The sequence below is a fragment of the Numenius arquata genome, chromosome W (genome assembly GCF_964106895.1).
Source record: "Numenius arquata chromosome W, bNumArq3.hap1.1, whole genome shotgun sequence".
NCBI classification, from domain to species: domain Eukaryota; kingdom Metazoa; phylum Chordata; class Aves; order Charadriiformes; family Scolopacidae; genus Numenius; species Numenius arquata.
The window spans coordinates 4,928,888-4,951,840 of NC_133615.1; positions in this window are offsets into that span (position 1 = coordinate 4,928,888).

Below are 22,953 nucleotides of genomic sequence, written 5' to 3' on the forward strand. Positions count from 1 at the left end.
TGATATCCCTCCTGAGCCTTCTCTTCTCCAGACTAAACAGATCCAGGTCTCTCAGCCTTTCCTCATAAGAGAGGTGCTCCATTCCCTTGATCATCTTTGTAGCCCTCCGCTGACTCTCTCCAGTAGTTCCCTGTCCTTCTTGAACTGGGCGGCCCAGAACTGGACACAGTACTCCAGATGGGGCCTCACCAGGGCAGAGTAGAGGGGGGAGGATGACCTCCCCTCGACCTGCTGGCCACGCCCTTGTTAATGCACCCCAGGAGACCACTGGCTTTCTTGGCCGCAAAGGCACATTGCTGCTTCATGGACATCCTGTTATCCACCAGGACTCCCAGGTCCCTCTCTGCAGAGCTGCTTTCCAGCAGGTCATCCCCCAACCTGTACTGGTGCATGGGGTTATTCCTCCCCAGGTGCAGCACCCTACACTTGCCCTTGTTGAATTTCATCAGGTTCCTCTCTGCCCAACTCTCTAACCTGTCTAGGTCTCGCTGACTGGTAGCACAGCCTTCTGGTGTGTCAGCCACTCCTCCCAGTTTTGTGCCATTAGCAAACTTGCTGAGGGTGCACTCTGTCCCTTCATCCAGGTTGTTGATGAATATATTGAAGAGGACTGGACCCAGTACCGCCCCTGGGGAACACCAGTAGTTACAGGCCTCCAACTAGACTGCGCCACTGATTACAACTCTCTGAGCTCTGCCATTCCGCCAGTTTTCAATCCACCTCGCTGTCCACTCATCTAATCCACCCTTCCTCAGCTTACCTATGAGGATGTTATGGGAGACAGTGTCAAAAGCCTTGCTGAAGTTAAGGTAGAAAACATCTACTGCTCTCGCCTTGTCCACCCAGCCAGTCATTCCATCATAGATGAGGCAGCAATGTGGCCAAGAATGGCAATGGCATCCTGGGGTGCACCAAGAAGAGTGTGGCCAGGAGGTCGAGGGAGGTTATCCTCCCCCTCTACTCTGCCCTGGTAAGGCCCCATCTGGAGTACTGTGTCCATTTCTGGGCTCCCCAGTTCAAGAAGGACAGGGAACTGCTGGAGAGGGTACAGCAGAGGACTACAAAGATGATTAGAGGCCTGGAGCATCTCTCTTATGAGGAAAGGCTGAGGGACTTGGGTCTTTTTAGTCTGGAGAAGAGAAGACTGAGGGGGGGATCTGATCAATGCCTATAAATACTTAAAGGGTGGGTGTCAGGAGGATGGGGCCGGTCTTTTTTCAGTGGTGCCCAGTGACAGGACAAGAGGAAATGGGCACAGACTTGAACATAAGGAGTTCCATCAAAACATGAGGAGGAACTTCTTTCCTGTGAGGGTGGCAGAGCACTGGAATAGGCTGCCCAGAGAGGTGGTGGAGTCTCCTTCTCTGGAGACATTCAAAACCTGCCTGGACACATTCCTGTGCAACCTGCTCTAGGTGGACCTGCTTTGGCAGGGGGGTTGGACTAGATGATCTCCAGAGGTCCCTTCCAACCCCATATCATTCTGTGATTCTGTGATTGGCTTTCCTCCAGTCCTCAGGCACCTCTCCTGTTCTCCATGACTTTTCAAAGATGATGGAGAGCAGCTTTGCAATAACACCTGCCAGCTCCCTCAGCACTCGTGGGTGCATCCCATCAGGGCCCATGGATTTGTGGGTGTCGAGTTTGCCTATATGACCTCTAACACGATCCTCTTCGATCGAGGGAGAGTCTTCCTTACTCCAGGCTCTCTCTCCTATCTCCAGGGTCTGGGGTTCCTGAGGGCCAGTCTTAGCAGTAAAGACTGAAGCAAAGAAGGCATTCAGTAACTGCCCTCCCTGCATCTTCCATCACCAGATCGCCCACCTCATTCAGCAGCAGGCCCACATTTTCCCTTGTCTTCCTTTTTCTACTGATGTACTTGAAGTAGCCCTTCTTATTTTCCTTGACATCCCTTGCCAGGTTTAATCCCTAGCCTTCCTCGTTGCATTCCTGCATATTCTGACAATGCTCCTATATTCCTCCCAAGTGTTCAGTGTCTTTTTCCACATTCCATAAACTTCTTTCTCCCATCTGAGTTTTTCCAGAATATTATGGTTTGAGAAAACCCATAACAATTTATTGTTGTTTAAACAATTATTCTACCACCCGATGACCCCTCCCCACCCGGAAAGGGGAATCAGGGAACACAAAGAAACACGAGGGTTGAAATATAAATAGATTTGATAGGATAAGACTAAATAATTAACAATAATACTAAAGAACCAGTATTAATCCTGATACTGATATAAGATATACAAAAATTATACTCAGCCAATTATATCAGTAGGAAGCTTTGCACTCCCAGCAGTGGAAAACAGATGGCGGACACTGCGAGCGCAACAGCTTCAGGAAGGCCTCAGGGGTCTAGCACCGGGAAAAGGAATTGTCTGGACCGCCGTCATCAAGGGAGAGAGAGCTACGCAGCAAACTTTTCTAATTTATATTGAATGTGACGTTCATGGTATGAAATAATCCTGTTGGTCAGCCTGGGTCAAGTGCCCAGGTCTTGCTCCTCCTCATCCCTGCACCTGGCAAGGCTCAAAAACACTAAGACCTTGAATCCCACAGAGCCTGGCTGGCTATAAAGTAAATATTTTCACAAATTCAGACACTAGAGTCTTCTAAAAGTGCAGTTTTCCCCAGCATTAGAAGAGAAATTAGTCCTGTGTCACTCAACCCAGGACACAGATGCTCCTTGCTCATCCATGCAGGTCTCCTGCCTCCTTTGCCTGATTTCTTGCTCCTAGGGATGCACTGATCTTGAGCTTGGAGGAAGCGGTGCTTAGATATTAACCAGCTCTCTTGGACCCCGCTTCCTTCTAGAGTCTTAGCCCATGGGATTCCTCCAAGTAGGTCTTTGAAGAGGCCAAAGTCAGCTCTCCTGAAGTCCAGGGCTGTAATTCTACTTTTTGCCCTGCTACTTCCACGCATGATCCTGAACTCCACCATCTCATGGTCACTGCAGCCAAAGCTACCCCCAGCCTTCACATCCCCAACCAGACCTTCTTTGTTTGTCAGTACAAGGTCCAGTGGTGCGCCTCTCCTCATTGGTTCCTCCACCACCTGTGTCAAGATGTTATCATCAATGCTCTGCAGAAACCTCCGGGACTGTGTATGCCTGGCTGTGTTGTGTTTCCAGTAAATGTCAGGGTAGTTGAAGTCCTCCATGAGAACCAGGGCCTGTGATCGTGAGGCTATTTCCAGCTCTCTGTAGGAGGCCCCATCGACTTCCTCTTCCTGATCTGGTGGTCTGTAGTAAACACCCACAACAGTGTCTCCCATATTAGCCTGCCCCTTAATTCTTACCCATAAACTCTTAACACGTTCTTCATCCATCTCTAGGCAGAGCTTGCTGCATTCCAGTTGCTCTCTCACATAGAAAGCAACTCCACCACCACACCCCACTGGCCTGCCTTTCCTAAAAAGGATGTAGCCATCCATGACAGCATTCCAGTCACATGAGCTATCCCACCATGCCTCTGTAATTGCAGTGAGATCATGGCCTTGCGACCACACACAGATCTCTAGTTCTTCTTGTTTATTCCCCATGCTGCGTGTGTTGGTGTACAGACATTTCAGAGAGGTAATTGAGCATGCAGGTTTCCCTGGAGGGGAGCAAGAGGATCCACCACAGCCATTCACACCCTTGAGGTGGTTGGCCTTCTCGATCTCATCTTGGGAGTCAGATAAGGAATATTTGTCACTGCTCTGGTTGGCCTGGCTTATTCCCCAATTGGCCAGCCTGCTGCCAAAGATCCCCTTGCCTCTTCCAGACAGGTGGGTTCCATCCCTCTGTAACGGGCCATATTCATCAAAGAATGTCCCATTGTCATAAAAGCCAAAACCCTCATGACGGCACCAGCCATGTAGCCAGGAGCTGATATGCATTATCTGTCTGTTTCTGGCGGCTCCCTTTCCTCTAACTGGCAAAATGGAGGAAAAGATAACTTGGGCACCATTTTTTTTTCACTTGCATCCCCCAGGGCTTTTTAGTCTTCCTTAATTCTGCCCAGTTCTTCACCCAGTGCACCATGAACCCGTTCATCTCACAGTTCGACAACTTGTCCCAAAGGATGCTGTGAGGGACAGTTATCTTACTAAAATCCAGAAAAACTACATCCACCACCTTCCCTTCATCCGCTAGGCATGTGACCTTATTGTAGAAGGATATCAAATCAGTTAGACAGGACTTTCCCAGTTGTGAACCCATGCTGACTGTGCCTGATGACTGCATTGTCCTTTAAATGCTTTTCAATAGCACCCAGTATAAACTTCTCCATAGTTTTTCCAGGTACTGAAGTTAAGCTAACAGGTCTGTAGTTTCCTGGGTTTTTGCTCTGGTGAGACCCCACCTGGAGTACTGCGTCCAGCTCTGGATCCCTCAGCACAGGAAAGACATGGACCTGTTGGAGCAGATCCAGAGGAGGGCCACACAAATGATCAGAGGGATGGAACACCTCTCCTATGAGGACAAGCTGAGAGAGTTGGGGTTGTTCAGCCTGGAGAAGAGAAGGGCTCTGGGGAGACCTTATTGTGGCCTTTCAGTACTTAAAGGGAGACTACAGGAAAGATGGGGACAAACTTTTTAGCAGGCCCTGTTGCAACAGGACAAGGGGTAATGGCTTTAAATTAAAGAGAGTAGATTTAGACTAGGTATAAGGAAGACATTTTCTACAATGGGAGTGGTGAAACACTGGAACAGGTAGCCCAGAGAGGTGGTAGATGCCCCATCCTTGAAACATTCAAGGTCAGGTTGTATGGGGCTCTGAGCAACCTGATCTAGTTGAAGATGTCCCTGCTTGTCACAGAGGAGGTTAGACTATGTGACCTTTTAAGGTCCCTTCCAACCAAAACTATTCTATGATTCTATGGTTCCTTCACTCTCTTCTTGTAGATTGGAATAATGTTGGCTAGCTTCTGGTCAGCGGGGACATCCCCAGACTCCCAGGACCTTTGGAAGATGATCAAGAGGGGTCTTGCCGTAAGATCCACTAGCTCCTTCAGTACTCTGGGATGAATCCCATCAGGCCCCATGGACTTGTGAACAGTCAACTGATACAAATGGTCCCTTAAAATTTCAGCGTCCACAAATAGAAGTCACTGCTCCTGCAATTGTAGTCCTCCAATTCCGGGGACCAGGCAGCCCAAGGTCTATCAGTATTATTAAAGACTGAGGCAAAAAATGCATTGAATGTCTCCACTTCTTCCTCATCCCTATCAGTCAGGCGACCGTCTTCAACAAATATTGGTCAAATGTTTTCTTCAGACCTCCTTTTGCTATTAACATACTTAAAAAAGCCATTCTTGTTCTTTGACACAACACTGGTCAGTTTCAACTCTAATTGAGCTTTGGCCTTTCATGTCTTTTCCCTGTATATACAATTTCTTTTTCCTGTTGAGATCCATGAGGAGTTCCCTGTTCAGCCTAGCTGGTCTTCTGCCCTGCTTGCTTGACTGTCCTGATTTGAGAGACACAGGACTAACTTCTCTTCTAATGCTTGGGAAAACTGCACTTTTAGAAGACTCTAGTGTCTAGTGTATTGAATTTTTGAAAATATTTACTTTATAGCCAGCTAGGCTCTGTAGGATTCAAGGTCTTAGTGTTTTCTAGCCTTGTCAGGTGCAGTGATGAGGAGGAGCAAGACCTGGGCACTTGACTCAAGCTGGCCAACAGGATTATTTCATACCATGAACGTCACATTCAATATAAATTAGAGAAGTTTGCTGCCCCCCTTTGATGGTGGCAGTCCAGAGAACTTCTTGCCCCGGTACTGGACCCGTGAGGCCTCCCTTCCTCCCAAAGCCATAGCGCTCGCATCCGCCAACATTTGCTGTCCACTGCTGCGAGTGCATGGCTTCCTGCTGATAGAATTGACTGAACGTAATCCTTGTATATTTTATATTGGTATTGGGATCAATACTGGTTCTTTAGTATTAATAATGTTAATTCTTTAGTCTTATCCTATTAAATCTATTTCTATTTCAACCCTTGTGTTTCCTTGTTTTTCCCTGATTCCCCTTCCTGGGTGGGGAGGGGTCATCGGATGATAGAATAATTGTCTAAATGACAATAAATTGTTGTGGGTTTCTCAAACCATAACATTGACTTAGGACATAATGGGATTGCCTGCTCCTGTGCTTTAAAGGTGGTTCTTAAGAACTGACCAGCACTCATGGACTCCTAAGCCCTCAAAAGCAAATCCCCAGGGGACACTGCTAAGTAGCTCCCCGAGTAGCCTAAAGTTTGCTCTCTTGAAATCCAGGGTCGCAACTCTGGTGACCTTTTTTCTCATTACACTGAAAATTTTAAACTCAACCTTTTTGTGATCACTGTGGCCAAGACAACCACCTACCATCACATCTCCCACAAGTACTTCTCTATTTACAAATACCAAGTCTAGGAGGGTGTCTTTCCTAGTTGGTTCACTGAGTACTCGTGACAAGAAGTTATCTTCCACAAATTTCAAGAATTTCCCAGACTTGATTGCCACAGCAGTATGGTATTCCTAGTTGATATCTGGGAAGTTGAAATCTCCCATAAGGACAAGGATGACCAATCCAGAGATTCCTCCTAATTGCCTGCAGAATAACTCATCAGTGCTAACATCCTGGCTGGGCAATTGATAGTAGACACCCACTACAACATCTCCTTTGTTTTCCATCCCCCTAACCCTCACCCAGAGGCTCTCATCACATCATCCCTAACTGTAAGGGCTGTACAGTCACGTCTCTCCCTTCCATACTCTTCCACCTCGCCTGCCCTGCCTATGCCTCCTGAACAGCCTGTAGCCCTCCGTCCTAGCACTCCAGTTGTGAGACTCATTCCACCAAGTCTCACTAATACCAATGACATCACAGCTCTGGTAACTGACCAACACTTCATCCTGTTTGTTTCTCATACTGCATGTGTTAGTGTACAAGCATCTCAGATGTGCTCCTGAACCTTCCATGCTCCCAGGAGCAGTGTAAATGTTCCAACTAGCATTGCCACCCTCAGGCGATGCCATGGCAATCCTTGTCTTACTTTCAGATCTCCTGTTGGTATCCCCTTCCCCACCAATTCTAAAGTATAAAAAGCAAATGCACAGGCAGTGGAACCAGGGACACGTGTACTGGAAATAATATAGGGATGCTGCCCGGATGTGGCTCAGGAAAACTAAGGCACAGATGGAGCTGAATTTGGCAAGGGATGTGAAGAATGATAAAAAGGGATTCTACAGGTATGTTGGCCAGAAAAGGGAGATTAAAGAAAATGTACCCCCCTGGTAAAGGGGGTAAAGGACAGAAAATCTGGTGACAGTCGACATGGAGAAGACTGAGATACTCAACAATTTTTTTGCCTGAGTTTTCACTAGCAATTGCTCTTCCCACATCTCTTGAGTCCCTGAACCTCAAGTCAGGGACTGGGAAAATGAAGTCCCTCCCATCACAGGAGAAAATCAGGTTTGAGACCACCTGAGGAACCTGAACATACACAAGTCCATGTGACTGGACGAGATGCATCCCAGGGTCCTGAGGTAATTGGTTGATGTAGTCACTAAGCCACTCTCCATCATGTTTGAAAAGTCATGGCAGTCAGGCAAAATCCCCAGTGACTGGAAAAAAGGGAAACATCACACCCATTTTCAAAAAGGGTAAAAAGGAGGACCCTGGGAACTACTGACCAGTCAGTCTCACCTCTGTGCATGGTAAGATCATGGAGCAAATCCTCCTGGAAGACATATTGAAACATATGGAAGGCGGGGAGGTGATTAGAAATGGCCAACATGGCTTCACCAAGGGCAAATCATGCCTGACTAATCTTGTGATCTTCTACGATGGAGTGACTGCATCAGTGGACAAAGGAAGAGCTAGGGATGTCGTATACCTGGACTTCTGTAAGGCCTTTGATATGGTTCCACACAGCATTGTTGCGTTAAGAGACAAAGTAGTTTGGCAGAAAATAAACCCCCTTGCGTTCTAATACTCCTCACCACGGTGGGAGGCTAGGTGCGGCTAGGTTTAAATTCTGAGTGATGCCCAATTCACCACTATCAGTCCAGTCATGTTCAATATATTAAACTATCACGATTCTGGATACACTAATAGTGGGCTGCACCTTCAGTCTAGTCATGCTCATGAACTAGCACGGCCACACTCAAAGGTTTGGTCACGTTCAAGGAGAAACCGTAATGACTAGGTACTTAAACAGTGCAGTTTATTCAAGCAACAGATATACATGTTCTTATGGATTGTCTGTGATAAATACACTGTCTGCAAGGCACATGCAAATAAAAGTATTGTTAATTGTACAAAACGCATGACAAAGTTATAAACAACACAGCCTGGCTATAAATGTAGAAAAGTGACTCTCTAGAGAGATTTCTAAGTTTCCTGAGGAAGCACTTAGTATAGTCTAAGTCTTACCCAAAGGCATCTCTATGGAGGGGAAGAAAGGCTTAGCCTGTCGTCAAAGGCAGTCTGAGATGGAGTCCTCCTTGACTTGTTCACGATGGTGTCTTCCCTAATATCCCCCCTTCCTTGGGCCATTTTATACTATTTTTTACCTTAAAGGTGGAGTTTGACTGACTCTAGTCATAAATACCTTTATTATGATTGGTGTAAAATTCTCTCACCTCGCATTTAAAGGTATAGTTTAGGAAAAATTCAGAGCGCAGACTGAAGGAGGAGTGGTCGCACCTTGGAGGTGGGTAGCCTTTGGGATGGAGTTGTGTTTTGGCATTATAATGACATTATAATGAGCAAAGTTCGCACAAAGGACAGCATTTCATCAAAATTTGACAGACTGTTGGCTCAGAGTAGCTGTCCTGGTTTGAGGTAAAACAGAACTAATTTTCTGTTCAGTAATTTTACCTTTTTAGCTGGGCCTCTTCTAACTAACTAAACTCTGAAATTAACAGCATATTGTTCAGAAACTGCTCACTCTCACAGTGATAAGACCTGATTATACCAAGGAATGGTGAGCAGAGAGGCCCTTGCTTATACTTATTGCTATAACAACCAAGGTCAGGTAAATTTGTTATTTGCCCCATTGGAGGGTCGGAAGCAGAAAAGCATAGAGGGGTCACACCTGTAGGGAGGAATGGACAGGACAGGTGACCCAGAACTGACCAACAGGGTATTCCATCCCATCTGCCTCATGTTCAGTATAAAAGCTGAGGGATCAAAGGGTCATCTCTCTTCCTTCAATGGCCGACGTCTGAGGAGGACCCTGTCTGTTCGTCTGCCTTTGATCCCGATCCGTGTGTTCCTGAGTCCAGATCTGGAATCCAGCTCCTGTCCATCACTGAGTCCAGTCTGGGACTTTCCCCTTTGCCTGATGGTGATGTGATCGTCATCCTGGGAGCTTGATATGGTTTTGTATATACCGTGTACTTTTTTTTTTTACCTTTTTTCCCTTTTTAAAAAATTATTATTTATTATTTCATTATTTATTAATATTTTCATTAGTTTAGTTTTTTTCTAAACTCATAGATCTCTTTTATCTCTTCCTCTCCTCTCTTTTCCTTAGAGGGGGGAGGGAGGGGCCATCTGTTTTTCTTATTGGTCAATCTGGTCAAAACCAGGACAGTAGCAAATATGCAGCTTATCAGCTTGTTCGCATCTCTGCTGTATTATCACAGAGCCTGGCTGTAGAATCTCCACTCTACTCCAACCTCCATGCTGCTTTGCAAGCAATATTGTTCAGGGAAACACCATGGAATGGATTCCTCGCATACCAGCTGCAGCTATATTCCACCCTGGTAACTTTTCAATTTTATACCTTTCCTTAATGTGTGAACAATGCTGTATTTTTAATATAAGTTTTAACTTCCAAGTCACTTTAGTAATTATTCCACAGGCATTCTTGCCACTAAATTGGAGAGATTGGTTTTGACAGATGGACTCTTAGATGGATAAGAAATTAGCTGAATAGCTGTGTCCAAAGAGTTGAAATCAATGGCTCAATGTCCAAGTGGAAACCAGTAACAACTGTTGTCCTTCAGTGGTCTGTACTGGGACTAATATTATTTAATATCTTCATCAATGGCATAGTGGGATTGAGCGCACCCTCAGCAAGTTTACCAAGCTGAGTGGTTGTATTGGGTTTGCATGGCAAGGTTTTGGTAGCGGGGGGCTACAGGGGTGGTTTCTGTGAGAAGCTGCTGGAAGCTTCCCACATGTCTGATAGAGCCAAAGCCAGCTGGCTGCAAGACAGACCCACACTGGTCATGGCTGAGCCAATCAGCGACAGTGGTAGCACCTCTGTGATAACATATTTAAGAAAGGGGAAAAAGTTGCTGCGCAACAGCAACTGCAGCCAGAAAGAGAAGTGAGAGAAAGAACTCTGCAGACACCAAGGTCAGTGAAGAAGGAGGGGGAGGAGGTGCTCCAGGTGCTGGAGCAGAGATTCCCCTGCAGCCTGTGGTGAAGACCATGGTGAGGCAGGCTGTCCCCCTGCAAGGCATGGAGGTTAACGATGGAGCAGATATCCACCTGCAGCCCATGGAGGACCCCATGCCAGAGCAGGTGGATTCCCCCAAAGGAGGCTGTGACCCTGTGGAGAACCTGCACTGTAGCAGGTTTTCTCCCAGGACCTGTGGCCCCGTGGAGAGGAGCCCACACAAGAGCAGGTTTGCTGGTAGGACCTGTGACCCCAGGGGGGACCCACGCTGGAGCAGTCTGTTCCTGGAGGACTGCACCCCGTGGAAAGGACCCTATATTGAAGATAGGAGTGACATTTAGTCTCTTCCAGTGTTCAGGAACCTCTCAGTATTGCCATGGTTGTTCAAAGATAATCAAGAGTGGCCTCACAATGACATCAGTCAGTTCCCTCAGCACTCATGGGTGCAACCTGTCAGGCCTCAGAGACTTATATAGATCCAGTCTGTTTAAGTGCTCCCTAAACTGATCCTCCTTCACTCCGGGTAAGCCTTACTTGATCCAGACTTTCACTCAGGTCTCAGGGGCCTAGGATTCCTGTTTTACTTGTAAAGACTGAGGCAAAGAAGGCATTGAGTACCAGGAACTATTGAGTACCTTGCTTTTTATCAAAGCAATGTTGTCGAAGTAATCCCCTTTGCTCAGTAAACTCAGTGGTTTGTTAGCAAGGTCAGCAATGTTACATTATTAAAAATACAGATTACAAATTACAATGGAATGATTATTGTTTCAGTTTGAGAAGTGAACACAGATGTTAGAAGAAAATAAGCTCAGTAGGAAAACATGGAGCCCATTAAATTTTACTGGGTTAACTGCACTCAGAACTGTATAGAAAAACAGTTGGAAGATACACTTTGTGCACTAAGGTTTACATATATGCTGATTCTGACACTATCATAAAATGATTTCTTGGATAAATTGCTCTTTTCTTTCTTGGCTCTTCTTAGCCTGCTTTAGACCACTCACCTTTTATCTTCACATGTAGATCTTTGTGTGACGCACCTGTAGTAAAATTGAAATTGCACAGCATCATGTCAAAAAGGCAGTTTAAACTCAGGCTGAAGCTTTGAGAGGTCATTTTGCATTAATTGAGGAGTAAGGTAAGTAGACCACTGGAACTTAGCTATTAGTCTACTTTTTCTCAAAAAAACATAAAAGAAAGTTATAGTTTTGTTAATTATCTTTTGTTAGTCCATGAAACAGCTACAGAGAGACTCATTCTGATGATGTTTGCATTGCATCTCTTTTTTAATCTCATATATAGTAGAAACTTCAAGTATGACAATGGAGAAACTCAGATAGGAAATTGATTGCCCTATTAAGGGGCTTCCTCTACTGTCTTTTAAAGACATATCATTGTTTTGTTACTGGTTTCCATGTTCCTTTAAAAAAAACTCTGGAAAGCAATTAGTAAAGAAAGACACGTTCTCTTTTAAAAGGGATACACTCTAAAATAAAAGCTCTTCTATACATGAATTTGGCTTAATATTTCCTTGTGCTTAGTGAAATATATATTTCAGTATGCTAGGTTAAAATTTTTAGACTATTAAAAAAAATATATATATTTTGAAATCTATTAAAAACATATATATGCATATAAGAGGGATAGCTTGTTAATTTACTTGCAAATAAAGGATATGTATTTCCTGTGTGCAATATTATCACAGAATGATATGGGGTTGGAAGGGACCTCTGGAGATCATCTAGTCCAACCCCCCTGCCAAAGCAGGTCCACCTAGAGCAGGTTGCACAGGAATGTGTCCAGGCAGGTTTTGAATGTCTCCAGAGAAGGAGACTCCACCACCTCTCTGGGACAGCCTATTCCAGTGCTCTGCCACCCTCAAAGTAAAGAAGTTCCTCCTCATGTTTTGATGGAACTCCTTATGTTCAAGTTTGTGCCCATTTCCTCTTGTCCTGTCACTGGGCACCACTGAAAAAAGACCAGCCCCATCCTCCTGACACCCACCCTTTAAGTATTTATAGGCATTGATCAGACCCCCCCCTCAGTCTTCTCTTCTCCAGACTAAAAAGACCCAAGTCCCTCAGCCTTTCCTCATAAGAGAGATGCTCCAGGCCTCTAATCATCTTTGTAGTCCTCTGCTGTACCCTCTCCAGCAGTTCCCTGTCCTTCTTGAACTGAGGAGCCCAGAAATGGACACAGTACTCCAGATGGGGCCTTACCAGGGCAGAGTAGAGGGGGAGGATAACCTCCCTTGACCTCCTGGCCACACTCTTCTTGGTGCACCCTAGGATTCCATTGCCCTTCTTGGACACAAGGGCACGTTGCTGCCTCATGGACATCCTGTTGTCCACCAGGACTCCCAGGTCCCTCTCTGCAGAGCTGCTCTCCAGCAGGTCAGGCTCCAACCATGTTGGTGCATGGGGTTATTCCTCCCCAGGTGCAGCACCCTACACTTGCCCTTGTTGAATTTCATCAGGTTCCCCTCTGCCCAACTCTCCAGCCTGTCCAGGTCTCGTTGTATGGCGGCACGGCCTTCTGGTGTGTCAGCCACCCCTCCCAGTTTTGTGGCATCAGCAAACTTGCTGAGGGTACATACCATCCCTTCATCCAGGTCATTGATGAATATATTGAAGAGGACCGGACCCAGTACTGACCCCTGGGGAATACCACTTGTTGTGGACCTCCAACTAGACTCTGTGCCACTAATCACGACCCTCTGAGCTCTGCCTTTCAGCCAGTTTTCAATCCACCTCGCTGTCCATTCATCTAACCCATACTTCCTAAGCTTACCTATGAGGATGCTGTAGGAGACAGTGTCAAAAGCCTTGCTGAAGTCAAGGTAGACAACATCAACCGCCCTCCCCTCATCTATCTGTGGGGGACTGCGGCGGGTCCGTGGAACCCTTGATTGTGGGAATGGAGTCAGGAGTTGACCTTGCAGAGATTAAAGTATATCCTTGAGAAAGAAGGGAGTTGAAGACATCCTGAGAAGTAAACCAACTTTTAGGTACCAGCTGGGGACTGACAAGATAAGGAGTAGTTTTGATGTTTTGCAAGAGACAACCAATGATATATTGTTATGACAATATGTAACCAATAGTAAAAGAACACATGTGTTAAGAAAGAAAATATAAGAAAATACGTGTGCTAATAAAGGTAGACTGTTACTGCTTGAACTTCTGAAGATTGCTGTCCGTGTCGTTTGTCTGTCTCAACAACGACATCTGGTGACCCCAACGTGATTCTGCATAGGAAAAAAGACGGCTGGAGATAGCCGTGGAGACGGAGCCCAGTATAGCTGAGAGCGGCGGGGAGAGCTGCTGATTGATCCGGATCGTGAATAAGACACCTGGAGAGGTGAGCTACTGGGAACATGGGAGGGAACTTGTCCAAAGAAGAGGGTATCATACTCTCTATGTGGCAGTTGCTTTTGAAACGGCGAGGCGTGGACCTCCCCGAGTTGACTTTACGGAAAATGTTGCTCTGGGGCAAAAGACAAGGCACTGAAGTTACCACTGTCACAGCGTTTAGTGTATCACAATGGAAGGACTTGGGTGATAAATTGTTTGATGGTGCTACGAGAGGCTCCAAAGAAGCGACTGAACTACTAACAACGTGGCGCTTGCTACTAGAGATTTTGAAAGGGTTTAAAGAGCAGAGTTAACAAGCGGAGACGGTGGGAAAAAATGAGTCGCCTGATCCTTTCAGGCTGGACTTAAAAGGAGGGGCGGAGCCATCTGCGGTCCCAAAACCCCCGGTCCTAAAACCCCCTGTTACCAAAAAAGAAGACGGGGGGGGGAGTGCTGATGGGGGGGGCGCGGCTTTCTGAAGGAAAAAAGTATAAGTATGTGCTGCCCCGAGAACAGATAGAAGCGGCAAGAGACTCGCATAAACAAGCGGCAGATTCAGGATATGTGTGGCCGCAGGAGGGACTCCCTGTATCTAAGTCAAGAGAGTGTGTGCAACCCTCTGCTCCACCAGTGCCGATTGCGGAAGAACAAAGGGCGCGGCCGTCGCTTAACCCCTTTTTGTATCCACCTCTGCCAGAGGATTCGGACGTTAATGTTGATCAGGATGATCCTATGACAGGGCAAAATGAGCTTGAGGAGGTAGTCCCTGAGAATCCGGGTCCCCCTTTGCATACCCCTGCGCCAGTAAAACGTTCCGAACAAGGGGGGGCAGAGTGTAGACCAAAATTCCCTCGTACTTGGGATTTACCTCCCGCCTCGATTACGGTTAGACCACGAAATCCTGTGCGATTCTGGAAAAAGGTCAAAGCTAAAGGATGGAGTTGGGCGACTGGGATTTATCAGAGAATATATCCGTTCCCCTCACCACTGATGAACCTTTGAATGTTGAGGCTGCTGGGCCTGCAGCATTTCCCGTGGTGTATCATGACCCAGCTGCAGGGGAGCCTCATGAGCATGTTACTTATTCCTGGAAGGTGATTCAGGATTTACAAAAGGCCACCGCCCAGTATGGCCCCAACTCCCCGGCAGTAATGCAACTGATACGATTATTGTCAATGGAAGCTATGACCCCTTATGATATTACTCATATTGCTCAGATCATTTTTCAACCTGCGCAGCTTGCAGTGTTTCGAAATATTTGGCAGCAAAGGGCTGAGGCGCAGGCCGTAGTGAATCTGCAGTTTCCACAGGGTCATCCTCGCTATGGCAATGGTGCTGATGTTTTAATGGGTGCTGGGCAATTCAATAACCCACAGCATCAAGCGCAGTGGCCCCCCTTGGTGCTTGAACAAGTAAAAAATATAGGCATCGAGGCGATAATTCGCACTGCAGAATTGGCAGAACCAAAACAAAAATATACCACCATTAAACAAGGCACTCGAGAGACATTTCTCTCCTTTGTTGAAAAGTTACAAGCTGCTGTTGAACGTCAAGTGTTTGATGCGCGCCTCCGTGAAATGTTAGTGAAACAATTGGCTCGCGACAATGCTAATGCGGACTGTCAAAAAATAATTGAGGCATTACCAGGAGACCCAACCTTAGAGGCAATGATTACTGCTTGTGCCAAGGTTGGATCTGTGGAGCATAAAATGACTGCACTCGCTGCCGCAATGGCAGCCATGCGAGTACAGGGCCAAAAATGCTATGGCTGTGGTCAAACAGGTCATGTAAAAGCTGAATGCCCCAAGAAAAAAACAGGAGGAACTGGCTCGGGAAAAGTCAATACGGCGGGGGACACAGCAGAAATGAATTGCTATAGGTGTGGAAGGGTTGGACATGTTGCTAAGCAATGTCACTCTAAATATCACCTTAATGGTCAACCATTACAGCCAGGAAACGGCAAGAAGAGCGCGAAGGGGCATGTGCAGACACAAATGCCCCGTACGCAAATGCCCTACAATCCTGGCAACCCATTTCTAGGGTCAGTGCAGACGCAACCCTCTGTGACAAGCTAACAGGGAAAACCAGTGGATCAGCCGGGATGGATGTATCCACTGCCCACACAGTGACTGTAACGACTCAAGGGGTGCACAAAGTGCCCTTAGATGCCTGGGGACCAATTGGTAGGGGACTGAGTGCTTTACTAATAGGAAGATCAAGTACCACCCTACAAGGACTCATGGTGCATGTTGGAGTTATTGACACCGATTTTACAGGACAAATTTGTGCTATGGTATCAACAGCAACCCCACCGGTAACAATAGAAAAAGGAACACGCTTAGCTCAACCGGTGCCATTTATGAGTTGTGTCCCCAGGACTGAACAGGTTGTTCGCGGTGACGGCAGATTTGGATCAACAGGAAACCCACTTGTTTTCTGGACTCAGACAGTGTCAGAGAAACGGCCACAAATGATCTGTACACTCATGATGAACAGCGTTACCCCCGATCAGGTGAAACTGACTGGGTTACTCGATACAGGGGCGGATGTGACTATCATCCCACTGCGCGAATGGCCGAATACTTGGCCTTTGGCCTCAAACACCTTGGGGGTGGCAGGACTTGGAGGAGTTGCAAATAGCTTAATATCAGCCAAACCGATTACGATTGTTAATTCTGAAGGTCAAAGGGCTACGGTGAGACCTTATGTGACCTCGGCCCCATTAAATTTGTGGGGAAGGGATTGTTTAGGACAATGGGGAGTACGGATAACAACGGATTTTCAGTAGGGGTCACTGTATTGCAGGGCATTTCTCGACCCACTCTGGCATTAAGATGGTTAACTGAAAGACCGGTGTGGGTCGATCAGTGGCCCCTCAGTCAAGAAAAACTCACTGCCCTGCAGTCTCTTGTAGCAGAACAGCTAGCTGCAGGACACATAGAGGTCTCACACAGCCCTTGGAATACCCCTGTGTTTGTTATAAAGAAAAAATCTGGAAAATGGAGATTGTTACGTGATCTGAGGAAGATTAATGAGGTTATGGCAACCATGGGAGCTTTACAACCTGGATTACCCTCTCCCACCATGATTCCGATGCAATGGGAAATTGTTGTAATGGACTTGAAAGAGTGTTTCTTTACAATTCCTTTAGCAGATCAAGATATGGAGAAATTTGCCTTTACTGTACCATCCATAAACAATATGGAACCTGCAAAAAGATATCATTGGAAGGTGTTACTGCAAGGTATGAAAAACTCACCCACAATTTGCCAGTGGTTCGTGGCAAAGGCATTGAGTCCAGTACGTGCTTTGTTCCCATCAGGTTATTGCTATCATTATATGGATGACGTTCTGTTAGCTGCAGCAACTCCACAGGAGTTAATTGAGATGGAGAACAAAACACGGGAATCTCTGTGCCAATATGGACTAATTGTTGCGCCTGAAAAGGTGCAGCGGCAGCAACCATGGCTCTATTTAGGTATGAAAGTCTTAACTCAAATGGTGATGCCACAACCCATACAATTGCAAGTGGAAGTGAAAACATTAAATGACGTGCAAAAATTAGCAGGGATGATTAATTGGATTCGACCCTACGTGGGGATTCCTTCTTCTAAATTGCAACCGTTATTTGAACTACTGCAAGGAGACACAGATATTTCTGCCCCACGCACCTTGACGGTAGGTGCACAAGAAGCAATTGCAGACATTGAGCGAGCAATTAGTAGCAAACATGTATGGAGAATTGAACTGACAGTGCCTGTCCAGGCAATCATTTTGATTGACCAGTTGGTACCCTTTGCCATGATTGCACAATGGCATGAGAAGTGGGATGATTCTCTACATGTTTTGGAGTGGGTTTTCTTGCCAAATAAAACAAAAAAGACAGCCCCTGGCCTTTGAGCTGGTGGCTCAAGTAATTATAAAAATCAGGCCATTAATTCCATACAGCGTGTCGAGAGACCCGGAAAAAATTGTACTCCCAGTGCAGAGTGATTATTTTGAATGGTGCCTGGCCAACAGCTCTGCCCTACAAGCAGCCATGATGAACTATACAGGGCAAATAAGTTATCATTTGCCCTCACATCCATTGGTCAAACTAGGAAGTCAGGTGAGATTTGGTCAGAAACAATTGAGTCAATTGGATCCGGCAGAGGGACCCACGGTGTTTACGGATGGATCAGGGAAAACAGGAAAAGCGGCCATCGTTTGGAAAGACGGACCACAATGGCGGCATAAAATCGAACATCAAGAAGGCTCACCACAAGTGGTTGAACTTAGAGCGATGGCCATGGTGTTTCAAAACTTCCCTGGCCCAGTAAACATCATAACAGATTCTGCTTATGTGGCTGGACTGGTACAACGATTGGATAAAGCTGTGTTAGGGCATGTGTCTAATGAAACGCTGTTTGGGGTTCTGAAGCTATTATGGTTGGAAATTCAGAAACGTCACTATGAATATTATGTCATGCATATTAAAAGTCACACTACGTTACCGGGTTCTATAGTGGAAGGAAATGCAAAAGCAGATGCTTTGGTGTCCGCAGTGGCATTAGGACCTGTTCCCGATATTAAACAGCAGGCAATAGCTTCACGTCGCTTTTACCATCAGGGCTATCGGGCCCTGAAACGCCAATTTCATATTTCCAATTCTGAGGCGCGTGCCATTGTTGCTGCATGCCCTGATTGTCAGGGCCATCATGTCCCCATTTACTATGGCACCAACCCTCGTGGCCTCCATGCCTTGCAGATCTGGCAGACCGATGTTACGCACGTACCCGAATTTGGGCGTTTGAAATACGTGCATGTCTCTATAGATACTTTTTCAGCAGCTCTTGTTGCCACTGCTCATACCGGGGAATCTGCACGTGATGTCATCCGCCATTGGCAACGTGCATTTTCCATTTTAGGTGTTCCCCAACAAGTTAAGACAGACAATGGCCCGGCTTACGTGTCTCAGAAAGTTGCATTATTTTTGCAGCTTTGGGGGATATCCCATGTTACTGGAATTCCCCATTCTCCCACAGGACAAAGCATTGTAGAATGAGCCCACGGTGCACTCAAGCGCTTCCTCCAAAAACAAAAAGGGGGAATGCTGGGTGAACCACCTGATGCACGATTGGCTAAAGCTACGTATGTTTTAAATTTTTTACAGGTTTCTGATGATTCTCCGACCCCAACACCACCCATCCTTCGCCATTTCAATTCCCTGGTAACTCAGGATGGGGTGGGCCCAGGGGCAAAGGTGTTAGTGCAGGATCTACGTACGGGTCAATGGATGGGTCCGCATGATCTATTAACCTGGGGAAGAGGTTATGCTTGTGTTTCCACAGATCACGGGCTGCAATGGATGCCTGCACGGAATGTGAAGCCTGTGTTATCTTCCTCATGATGTGTGCCGTAGTCAACGCATTTTGGATGCCAACGCAGACAAGGACCAACGTATGGATCACTCTAGCCAACATGACTGGCCAAGATTCCATATGTCTGGCCACTGCATCGCCAGAGAATCCGTTTACTACATGCCTTGTTGGTGTTCCAGTGGACAAGTGGCCGGTACCACATGAAGCACGGGCAACTTTTCAGAACGAGTCGTTGGTTAATACATGGGACGCGTGGGTGCCTTATTTGCCTAAAGTGCCTTTGGAACCTCAAGAGCTTGAACTTTTGGGATCTATAAAAATGGACTATTGTCTGTATTTCAATTATACAGGAAAGAATCAATCCTTGGCATGGGTGGTAAATTCAAGTATGTCAATTTACAGAAATTCAAGTGTATGGTGTAACTTTACCTCCCCAAATATTTCTCGATCCTCAAATGTCCCTTTGGCTCTACCCCCAGGGATATTCCTGATATGTGGAGATCGAGCCTGGGGAGCCATACCTTCTCACATAAAAGGAGGACCATGCAGTTTGGGACGCTTAACATTGTTAACTCCTAATACGTCCATGATTTACCAACATCGCTATTATAAAAAAGCTAAGAGGAGCCTCCATGCTTACAATGAAGACTGTGATGACCAAGTCACTTTTTGGAATAAGGGTGAAATATGGGCAGCCTCCATGTTTGTACCAGGAGCAGCTGCTGCCAAAGCGTTAAGTACCTTGAATAAGTTAGGATGCTGGCTAGCAAAGCAAACGAATGCAACCTCTGCGGCATTAAGCAACTTACTATTAGATGTAGACTCAGTTAGGCATGCTACGCTACAAAATAGAGCGGCGATAGATTTTTTGTTATTAGCTCAAGGACATGGATGCGAGGATATTGATGGAATGTGTTGCATGAACTTGTCAGATCACTCTGAATCAATTCATAAAAGCATACAGTTGTTAAAGGAAGGAGTACAAAAGCTGCAAGTTGACAATGGATGGGATTGGTTGAACAGATTGTTTAGTGGATGGGGACTGTCGGAATGGTTGTTGTCAGTAGTAAGAACGGGATTAGTTATTTTACTGATTGTTGTGGTTGTGCTATTAATGTTGCCATGTGTCATCTCCTTGCTGCAAAGGGCCCTGCAGCGGACGATGAGGGCAATATTTTTGGCACAAATACAAAAAGGGGGAATTGTGGGGGACTGCGGCGGGTCCGTGGAACCCTTGATTGTGGGAATGGAGTCAGGAGTTGACCTTGCAGAGATTAAAGTATATCCTTGAGAATGAAGGGAGTAGAAAACATCCTGAGAAGTAAAACAACTTTTAGGTACCAGCTGGGGACTGACAAGATAAGGAGTAGTTTTGATGTTTTGCAAGAGACAACCAATGATATATTGTTATAACAATATGTAACCAATAGTAAAAGAACACGTGTTAAGAAAGAAAATATAAGAAAATACGTGTGCTAATAAAAGACTGTTACTGCTTGAACTCCTGAAGATTGCTGTCCGTGTCGTTTGTCCATCTCAACAACAGCGACATCTATCCATCCAGTCATGTCATCGTAGAAGGCTATCAGGTTAGTCAGACATGACTTCCCCTTGGTGAATCCTTGTTTACTACTTCTGATAGCTTTCTTTTCCTCTATATGCTTTGAGATGATGCTCAGAATGAGCTTTTCCATCATCTTTCCAGGGATGGAGGTGAGGCTGACCAGCCTGTAGTTTCCCGGGTCCTCCTTCTTGCCCTTTTTGAAGACTGGAGTGACATTGGCTTTCCTCCAGTCCTCAGGCACCTTGCCTGTTCTCCAGGACCTTTCAAAGATGATGGAGAGTGGCTCAGCAATGACTTCTGCCAGCTCCCTCAGCACTCGTGGGTGCATCCCATCAGGACCCATGGACTTGTGGATATCCAGTTTACTTAACTGTTCCCTAACTTGGTCTTCCTCAACCAAGGGGAAGTCTTCCTTCATCCAGACTTTCTCTGTTACCTCCAAGGTCTGTGGCTCCTGAGGGCTGGCCTGAGCAGTAAAGACTGAAGCAAAGGCAGCATTCAGCAACTCCGCCTTCTCTGCATCCTCTGCCACCATGGCACCCATCTCATTCAACAGCAGGCTCACATTTTCTCTAGTTTTTCTTTATACATTAAGCTCAATTATTTTAACTTTGGAGTAGGTAATTGATTTCAGGGGCATATATACAAGGGACATTGCTAGGAATGCATTATAAATATTTAATCGTATGACAAGTCTTTGTTCTTTATCTGGCAATAAGAGCTTTAAACAGCATTAGTGTTTTCTAAATTACTTAAATGCAGAGCAGTAGGAAAAATTTGATACATGGCTGAAGGAAGACGAAAGGTCACTATACGGTTGAATTCCCATGTCTTACTTGTATCATTCCACAGTGACACTATTTTGGACCGTCTTCTCTCTCTGTCTTTAGGGTGTAGAAAAATAAACATCAGAACTTCTCTTTGTTCTCTAAGAAACAGAGACCTCTGTGTTTTTTTCTATTTAGGATCTTAGAAGCTGATAGCATGATCATGTGGTTTAATCTGTTTGGGTTCATATTTCTTGCCAAATTCAAACTTTTTGAATTTACAGTTTTCTGCAGCATTCACAAAGAGCATATATTCAAAATAACATACTCCAAGAAGAATAGTTTAAAGAGTTTCATTTCTATGACTACAAAATGAAACTAATATTCATTGCTAACACCAGACCTCATTTTCTGCATTATTTTAACAAATTATGTTATAATTGCAATATAGGAAATGGAAAAAGGTATTTAGGTGAGTTATGCCTGTGTTTTGAAAACTTGGGGGTGGGATGGATGTGTTTGATTTATTCCAAGTGATAGCCCTGAAATCATCCATAATTTACCTTGGGAGCCAACCCAAAACATAAATAAAATGTAAGAAAGCTGACTACTGCTTTATTATCCTACATGAATAAATATCAGCAGTGGTATTTTTAACTTAAACCAAGGTTATCTCAGGTTTGTTAGCGTAAATTTATTCTTAGCCAAAAACTGATTGAACGGTTTATATCATGTGATAGTAGCAACTGCAATAGCAACTAGAATTGGTCCAACCATCTGAAATCATCTGGTCCAACCTTTCTTGGCAAAAGAAATTATAGTTGCATAATTATAAATGCAGCCATGTCTTTGGCACCATTCTCTCAAACCAGAAACTTTTGACTGAAAGAAAGAACAAAAACTTTTTGGACCTAAATCGGTATGTTCTGAAACCATTTTAGAGTTGCACCCTTCAGCTTACCCTATAACTAACATGAAAACTGTGACATGCTACCTGTTCACATAATAAAGTATTTGATTTTGTTTTAATTTTTAGGGAGCATATTTAGTCTTAAACAAAACCAGTTAAGTCAACAGTAACTTGACCAGAAACAAATAATGTCTACTAAGTACAAGTTTTAGTTCTGCAAATTATCTGAACTCAAGCTTTATACAGTGGCTCAATATTTATGCTGAAAGCCTGATGAAAGATTAAAACCTTAAAAATATTTCAATAGTTTTAAAATAAAAAAAAATTGGGAAGTCTTTATTTGCATCTATACTTTAAACATTCAATTTTTAAAGCCCCCAAGTGAGTTATAGTTTTAATTTTGATCCCACATGGTTTTCATATTATGACATTTTGTATTTTATAATTAAGTTTTCTTCTGAATGGAAGAAGCCCATCTAAATCAACATAATTTCTTTAATTTTTAAAACACTATAAATAATAAAATAGAAGGAAAATTTCATTCTCAAGTTTTAAATCCAGGATGAGTAAAATAAAAAAATATAATTTTTGCTTTAATTATTTGCTTTCTGTAATTTG